The sequence below is a fragment of the Ovis aries genome, chromosome 4, assembly GCF_016772045.2.
Source record: "Ovis aries strain OAR_USU_Benz2616 breed Rambouillet chromosome 4, ARS-UI_Ramb_v3.0, whole genome shotgun sequence".
NCBI classification, from domain to species: Eukaryota; Metazoa; Chordata; class Mammalia; order Artiodactyla; family Bovidae; genus Ovis; species Ovis aries.
This window is the reverse complement of record NC_056057.1, coordinates 58,315,177-58,322,778: the sequence shown is the minus strand read 5'-3', so window position 1 is coordinate 58,322,778 and position 7,602 is coordinate 58,315,177. Positions and strand designations below refer to the sequence as shown.

General features: G+C 39.0%; 1 non-coding gene across 1 annotated transcript; it reads left to right on the top strand.

Annotated features, from left to right (window-relative positions):
- Positions 1-4,694: 4,694 nt before the first annotated feature.
- Positions 4,695-4,799, top strand: LOC114114638 (U6 spliceosomal RNA). Its single transcript, XR_003589259.1, has one exon. It is a non-coding gene; the product is annotated as a U6 spliceosomal RNA (small nuclear RNA).
- Positions 4,800-7,602: the final 2,803 nt, after the last annotated feature.

Genomic DNA, 7,602 nt, shown 5'->3' with positions numbered 1-7,602 from the left:
CCAGGGATCTTCCCCACCCAGGGATCGAATCCAGATCTCACGCATTGCAGGAAACATCAAAAGATTACTGTTAATTAAAGAATACCAGATATCTTAAGTTAAGGAATTGAGTCCTTTTCTGTGTTTGGGAAGATGCAAAAGTCTGGCCTTAGTAAAATCAACCCTTTGAAATGCACCTCAGCTATCTGGGGTCAGAATCCTGTGCTCAGGTTGAAGACAGACTCCATCTTGAGTCTCTTCAGGGTATATCATCAGAGGTGGCTGCAGTGACTGACTAATAGATAGAGGTACAAATCCAGTCTCCATCCCGAGTTCCCTCGGGGTGCACCATCAGGGTGACTGTAATGTGATGGTTTGATGGTGGCAACACCTGTGTTTACTGATAGTTCACACACTGAAATTCCTTCTAACTTGAAATTCAAAGAAAAGTAATGTGACAACAATAGGCCTTCAGCCAGATCTGAGAAAGAGGGACTTCCTATTATTTCTAGGACCAACTACCTGAAAATAGGATAATATATCATTACTGGCATGTACTCATTTTATCTCCTATTTCTGCTCTTAAGCAGTTTTGACATTGGAATAACTAACAATAATATCATGTTCTTAGAGAAAGAATGATCACTCTCTTGTAAGAAGATTCAAGACAGGTTCAGGGGAGCAAAAATTGCCACCCCAAAATGTCTTGTTGGCATGCAGATTATTTCCAGCTGAAAACAATGCCCAGGAGACTCAGAAAGAAACTTTGGCCTTCTCCTGGATGCCTAGAAGAATATAGACAGAAGACTTGTTCCCGGAAGGGAGCTGTCACCATAGCAAACTATAGTGTGAACTAAGTGTGCAGACTATAGTCTCCAGTAAGATCCCGAGTAAAACTTAACTCACCACTCTTACGTTGTACATTTTCCTATAGTTGACATTACGCAGGGTACCTCCCAAATATTGCAACTTAGCGTATTAGTTATTTTTAGCTGTTGAAATTTGAAAAAAGCCATGTAAAGGAAGGACTTTTTTACTTCCCCTGAAGCAGGTCATAAAACATTCAATGAGAAGTGCCCTCCCTATACCTGGAGGAAAGGAATATCCTAATCTCTAAAGATAGAGAGCCACAGGGAAGAATCCAAGTGTACAGTTCCTATCCCACGCCCATGGTCCCTCTGCCTATACAGCTCATTCATACTCTATCCCATTGTGTCTTTCCAGAACTTTCCACTCATCATCAAATCTAGCATAAAAACACTCAGGTTTAACCATTCTTTGAGTTTCCTTATGAAGCCTCTTGTGTCACATAAAACTTACATTTAATAGATTAACATGTTTTTCTCTTGCTAATCTTCCTTTTGTTATAGGGATCCCAATAGAGAACTTAGAAAGGTAAAGGAAAAAGATATTCTTCCTCCCCTCCCCTGGAATAAAGTTTATGCAAATTTCCTGTTTTTTTTTTAATATGATTCATATAGAGAAGAATTCAGTGATGAAGAGTCAGCTATTTTAAAAATTGATCCCTCTGTAGGGATGCTAAAGGATTTGGAAAATAAAAACTAATAGAATCTTTACAATATTAAAAGTTTTTAAATCAAAATGCAAGCTAGTCTTATTTACTGTGAAGCCTGTCTCATTGCTTTGTTCTGCCATCCTTCTATACATTTGCCTGGAGAGGACAGCAAACAAAGGAGGAATATGTAAACATTTTAATCATTTCTAACTTGCCATCTGTGACAATTCATGGTACTGAAATCAGAAAGGATGGGATCACTTTTCCATTTCTTTAAGGTCACCAAGGACAGACAAGCTCAGGACATACTGTATTTGTCAGAAGCAAAAGAGATGGCTAGGGAGATGGCAATGACAAATCTGTTCTAGGCTTAGCTCATTTTACTGAAGAATGTGTGTCCCCTTCTGACATTTATCAAAAGAAATTCAATTTTATAAAAAGAAGGATGTCAAATAATAGTACATAGCTAACACTCATTCTGCGGCTGTCAGAAGGCCAGATGGGGGCAAAAAGGAGAAGGGTAGATGGAAGAAAAAGTCATGCTGGCAAGAAACAGAAAACCAAACAGGGTGAAAGGTCAGTCCTAATACGCTTACAGGCTTGAATACATTTTTGATTAAGTCACATAGTTTTGAGATCCCTATTAGTGCCTACTTCACACTTTGGAATACTGATTTTCATTTTCTACAAATACAAGGAATGGCACTAAGTAAAGGTTTTGTGTCTGTGTGTCAATTTTTGTTTTTTGTTGTTCTTGTTGTATGTTTTTTCTTCTACGTCAGGGAGGAAAGCTAATGAAACCTGGTAAAATCCCACAGCACCAGGTACAATGAAATGTACCCCTTGGGCAAGCAATCTATATTTCTTACACTGATGATGATGGTTTTTCTCTGGCAGGAAAGGATATTCTGGGTCAAAGAATAAAACCAAAAGTTGAGACAGAGGTAGCAGAAAAAAAGAAGTCAGATTCAGATCAGAGGGGATTCTATTAGGAGACAAATGATGAAGCTGACAAAATACTGTAACAAGTGAGTGTTTTTACCATACTGCATAAAAATATTGGATTAAGCTACAAATTAAATCTCTTTCTCAGTAAGGGGTTTCTGCAGGACAGAAGCAATTAGGCTGCTGTCTAGTGAAGACAGGAAACTTGATTAACAGATCCAAAAAGACAGCGTAGGGAAGATGGGTTTAACACCAGGAGGTGAAACACCAACTGTTATGCAAATTGACTTTTCTCAAAATGTTGTATAATTTCAATCAAGGACTGAAATACACTTTTTTTTTTTTTAACATCACTGTTCTCTGGCCTTAAACTCCTCAATGCAATTTCTTATTAAGTAACTGCTACTGATGCATGTGTCATAGTCCAATTCCTGAGGTGGGTACTGAGACACTGCAGGACATTTCACCATAAAACTGATTTTTGCTTCTTTTCCAAATTTTCAAACATTCAAGGTGTTCTAGCTAAGGATGGCTAAGCAAGCAGCTTCTGGGACACTAGCTGTGAAGTGTTTGTGTCTAACCTTTTTGAGTCCCGTATTCTGTGTAAGGTACCTATTTGGTGCAGTCCAAGCCAAGCTGTTCTTGTTTAGAATAAGGACTCTAAGGAGTGGCTACCATTTGTTAATGACAAAATACTTGTGTGTATTTCTCCCACAAATAAGACATTGTACTAAAGCCAGAGATAGGACACCAGAAATCCAGGAAACACTGTAACTATTTATTCTTCATTCTCAAATTTGTACTTACCATCCTGGAGATTTTCAAATTCAAAGTCCTAAAAGTATGCAGAATATTTAAAAATGTATCTGTAATCGAGTATCTTTCCTTGAACAAAAATAAATCAGACTCTGCAGCACATAAACCAGATCTTTGTATTTCTTCTTGGAAGATGTTGAGAAGAATTAAAATCAGGTAGATGATCTTCTACATGGAATTAATATAGTCATCTTCATACATATTATTACCAGCAAAGTTTTCAAGGTTTAATTTTTTTCATGAGACTGGCCACACACATTTGCATAAATCCTTTGATCCAAGGAATATGATCAAATCAACTAAATAAGTTAACAGACAAACTTTTAACTCTTCACATCAGGAGTTGTCAAACTGAAGTACCAGATAGTAAACGTGTTCACCTTTGCATTCCAGACAGCCTCTCACAAGTACTCAGCTTTGTTCTGTAGGGACTCAAAAGCAACCAGAGGACTCTACAGAAGCAAACGGGCTTGGCTGTGTTCCAATACAGTGTTATTTACAATAACAGGCAACGAACTTTGGCCTGCAAGCCACAGTTTGCTGACTCATGCTTCATATCATTTTATCCCCTTCATTTCTTCTCATTTATCCTCTATCACGATGTCACAGCCTCGTACTGAAAATGCACCAAAGCGGTGGTTACGAACATTGTAAACAAAGATTGCAGGGGAGGGGGAATGTGAAAAATTGTTTAAAAAATATGTACTAAATAAGTATTAGAATATACACTGAAAAACATTATAGTTAACAGTCCTTTCCCCACCCTGCTGCTTGAGAGATCTTTCTAAAATGCAAATTTGATCTTGGAACTCTCTAGCTTGAAATGTTTTACCTGCAGCAGACAGCCGGCTCTTTAGCTTGTCACAATCGGCTCATCCCATGGCTGACCCTGTCTTCCTCCCAACCTCATCTCTTGCTCTGTTTTCTTCTCACATTCTGTGCTCCAGCTACACAGAGGGAATCATAATTTCCAAGTGCTATGTGCATTCTGGCCTTCCAACACATGCACTTGTTATTTGCTGTGCTTGAAACCTATTAACAACACTAACCTTGCTAACTCCTTGAGGACTGAACTCAGCTGTCTCAGGTGACTTTCCCTCCCAGGCTGTGCTATCAGGAGGTGACTATTTCCTTGTCTATTGACCCTGATAAATATTAAATTCTTGAAAGTTGAAACTGCATTTTTTAAAAGTATGATGCCTAGCAATGGAGAACAATCCATAAGTAATTATTCAATCAATCAGTCAATTAAATGAGCTTTGTGGGACCCTCCACTTCAGCCTATAAATACAATTGTTCCTAACAAAGAGCAATCTCTTTTCTTTAGCATACCATCTATAAATGATACACAAACAACTAATAGAGAAATGAAAAAAATTAGTTCAAGCAGTAATTTATATCCTATAAGCAGGGGGAAGTGTTAATAAAGTCAGTTTGCATGCTTGATTCAGCAGCACATACGCTAAAATCGGAATGATACAGAGATTAGCATGGTCCCTGTGAAAGGACAACCTACATGGGAAAAGAATCTGACAAAGAACATATATATATGTATGAAGTATGAAGTGTTAGTTGTTCAGTCGTGTCCAACTCTTTGCGGCTTCATGTACTGTAGCCTGCCAGGCTTCTCTATCCATGAAATTCTCCAGGCAAGACTACCGGTGTGGGTAGCCATTCACTTGTCCAGGGGATCTTCCTGACCCAGGGATCAAACCTGGGTCTCCTGCATTGCAAGCAGATTCTTTACCATCTGAGCCACCAGGGAAGCCCCAGATATATGTATGCTGCTGCTGCTGCTGCTAAGTCACTTCAGTCGTGTCCGACTCTGTGCGACCCCAGAGACGGCAGCCCACCAGGCTCCTCTGTCCCTGGGATTCTCCAGGCAAGAACACTGGAGTGGGTTGCCATGTCCTTCTCCAATGCATGAAAGTGAAAAGTGAAAGTGAAGTCGCTCAGTTGTGTCCGACTCTTAGTGACCCCATGGACTGAAGCCCACTGGGCTCCTCCGTCCGTGGGATTTTCCAGGCAAGAGTACTGGAGTGGGGTGCCATTGCCTTCTCCGAGATATGTACAACTAAATCACTTTGTTGTACACCTGAAACTAATACAACATTGTAAATCAACTATACCTCAATATAAAATAAAATCTTAAATTTATTTAAAAATTGCATTTTACCATACAAGTAGGAATCTTCTCTCAACTGCTAATCATACGAGAGCCAGGTTTTATAAGAAGAGCAATTAAACATTTGTAGGATCTACAGGAGACATGAACAGATGCTATATAAAGACATCTAGAAGAACAGACTATAGAATAAATAAATTTGTGTTTCAGTGGGAAACTATGCATTAGACTTTAGCCTTTCATTATCTTTGCACTATTTTACAGCTTTTATAATTGATGCACATGCACATTCTGTCTGGTCTGGAAGAGTTTCAGTTGACTTCCCTCATTCCTTTTTTGTGCTGTGCTGTGCTAAGTTGCTGATGCTGCTGCTAAGTCGCTGCTGCTGCAGCTAAGTTGCTTCAGTGTGTCCAATTCTTTATAACCCCTATGGTCGGTAGCCCGCCAGGCTGCTCTGTCCATGGGATTCTCTAGGCAAGAATACTGGAATGGGTTGCCATGCCCTCCTTTCATTCCTTTTTCCTTCATAGAAATTAATGCCTTTTGACTTTTCCTTTAAGCCAGTTACACTAACTACCTGATTCCCTCGTTGAATGAGTAAAATAAAATCTTCAACACATGCTCACTTTAAAATCCATATGAGAGTCATGATTTTACCTTTTCCAAAAAAATGATCTTTTAACAGTTTTGGAGGTTCCACTGAGCATGCTCAGTGGATTCAGGCATCAGAGCCAGAAAAATTTCATAAGGAGAGAAGTGCACTCCATGGGCAACTTACACCCAGGGTAGTCTTCTCTTGGCTTCCAAAGGTAAACCCAAAATGGCAATAAAACTTTGCTTCCTCTCTGCTATTTTAATTTTCAGTTGCCTCTCTACCAGCTTTACGTTTTGAGTTTGGATTTCTGGGGGTCAATACATTCTTTCCCAGTAGTTGTTAGAAATTTGACTTTATGACCTGATCATTGATCTCTATAAATGAAGCAATAGTTAATAGAGAAGCCAGCTGACCAAGAGAAAGCAGAGAATCTGGCATGTGAGTATTTTTTGTTTGCCTGTTTTGAGACCTAATCAAGTAAGAATTTTGTGTCCATTCATGAATTTTATATTTCTGTGTTTACTCTTGACCCATGACTAAAGTTTTAGAATAAATGCTATAAGCGTTCTCCCTTCCTCTTTGTATATCTGTATGTTGCTATAATTTAGAAAGGCTTTTACCTTTTATGTGAGGAGCCTGATGGGCTATGGTCCATAGGGTTGCAAAGAGTAAGACACCACTGAAGAGATTTAGCATGCAAAATTCTCAGAAAATAGGGAAATTGAAGTTCTCTTACTTTCAGTGTGGCAGTTTTAAAAAGTATTCAGCTCAGAAATGTTTTAAGAGTTCACTTTCAAACAATTTAGTTAATGAGACAAGTTTAATATTACTGGTTTTATTTTTTGAAAGTTATGTCATCTATGATTTGTCAACATCAAGTAAAATACATAAGTACAGTGGTTTACTTTACTTGAATATGTACTATGAAATAGGAAAACGAGTACATCAAGGCTGTATAATGTCACCCTGCTTATTTAACTTATATGCAGAGTACATCATGAGAAATGCTGGGCTGGAAGAAGCACAAGCTGGAATCAAGACTGCCAGGAGAAATATCAATAACCTCAGATATGCAGATGACACCACCCTTATGGCAGAAAGTGAAGAGGAACTAAAGAGCCTCTTGATGAAAGTGAAAGTGGAGAGTGAAAAAGTTGGCTTAAAGCTCAACATTCAGAAGATGAAGATCATGGTATCCGGTCCCATCATTTCATGGGAGATAGATGGGGAAACAGTGTCAGACTTTATTCTGGGGGGCTCCAAAATCACTGCAGATGGTGACTGCAGCCATGAAATTAAAAGACGCTTACTCCTTGGAAGAAAAGCTATGACCAATCTAGATGGCATATTGAAAAGCAGAGACATTACTTTGCCAACAAAGGTCTGTCTAGTCAAGGCTATGGTTTTTCCGGTGGTCATGTATGGATGTGAGAGTTGGACTGTGAAGAAAGCTGAGCGCTGAAGAATTGATGCTTTTGAACTATGGTGTTGGAGAGACTCTTGAGAGTCCCTTGGACTGCAGGGAGATCCAACCAGTCCATTCTGAAGGAGATCAGCCCTGGGATTTGTTTGGAAGGAATGATGCTAAAGCTGAAACTCCAGTACTTTGGCCACCTCATGTGAAGA